The following is a 1134-nucleotide window of genomic DNA, read 5'->3' as shown; positions in this document are numbered from 1 at the left end:
TGTTGATTTTCATTAAAATCCTAGCGGTGAGAAAACAGCAAAAACAGTTTAAGTACCAAGCTGGGCACATTTTTCTTATTGGAAGGATTCTTTGGTGCCCTCCTGTGCATTCTTGTTCCAACCACTCCTGAGTCCTGGAAGCTCAAAGCAAGGGAGGTCACTTTTACCAGTGGACTGAAAGAAAAGGTCAAACTTGAGCAGAAGGAAAGTGTGTGGGAAGAAGTGGTGATGCTCTAGGTCAAGGCTCAGGCTAAGGGCAGGTACAGAATTGGAGTGGGAGATATCATGTTGGGTGGTCCCTATGAACCAGGAATATGTTGGATTCGTACAGTCATACGGAGTTAGTTTGGAAGGCAGTAGGGAGCCAAAGAAGGTTTCTGCACAGATTAAAGTTGTAAGCGAGAAAGAATAATACGGTTGTGGTGTGAGGAATGATTCAGAACAAGGAGAGGACAGATGGGGGGAGTTATGGGCCACAGGATTTGGCCCTGATTGAATGTAGGAGGGGCCAGACCTATGGAAAGGTCATTTGTCCACTAGAATAGGTACAGAGGGAGGAGGAACAGCTTTAGGGGAAAGGGAGGGGGATAATAATTTGATTTTCCTCCAGGTCCCTGGCTCTCTTGACTGCCAACTAGGTATAAAAACCACCCCCGTGTCTGGGAAAGGCTCCGTGCAGAGGCTGTAGTTTCTGGCAGTGGTGAACATCTTCATGTTTGCTTCAGCAATGAAAAAGCACTGGTTTTGGAGTCCACAGACCGGGGTGGCCGCTATTAGTAGCAAAAGAAGTATCTCTAGAGCCAGTGTGCTGGGTACATTGTGGTGCTCCATAAATATTTGTTAAAAGAATGCATGACCAAACGGATTAGAGACTTGGTGCTTCCGCTTACTAGAGTAACTTTAGTCAACTAATTTAACCGTCATGAGCCTCAGTTTCCCTATCTGTTAAGCACGGACGGTCCCCCGGGAGTAGGTGTGCGACTAAATTCCCGCAGTCTGAGGTGTACCGAGTTCCCGCCTTTCCCGCGGTCAGGCGACCAGGCAGCGCGCTCGCCAGCTCTCGCCTGGGCCTGGGTCAAGGGTGGCCCCCGGGGGCCCAGGCCGGGCGGGGGTCGTGCTGCAGGCCGCCAAGCG

This window comes from Pteropus alecto, unplaced genomic scaffold, assembly GCF_000325575.1.
Source record: "Pteropus alecto unplaced genomic scaffold, ASM32557v1 scaffold88, whole genome shotgun sequence".
Taxonomy (NCBI): Eukaryota; Metazoa; Chordata; class Mammalia; order Chiroptera; family Pteropodidae; genus Pteropus; species Pteropus alecto.
The sequence above is the reverse complement of the archived record's forward strand: the minus strand, read 5'-3'. Positions refer to the sequence as shown.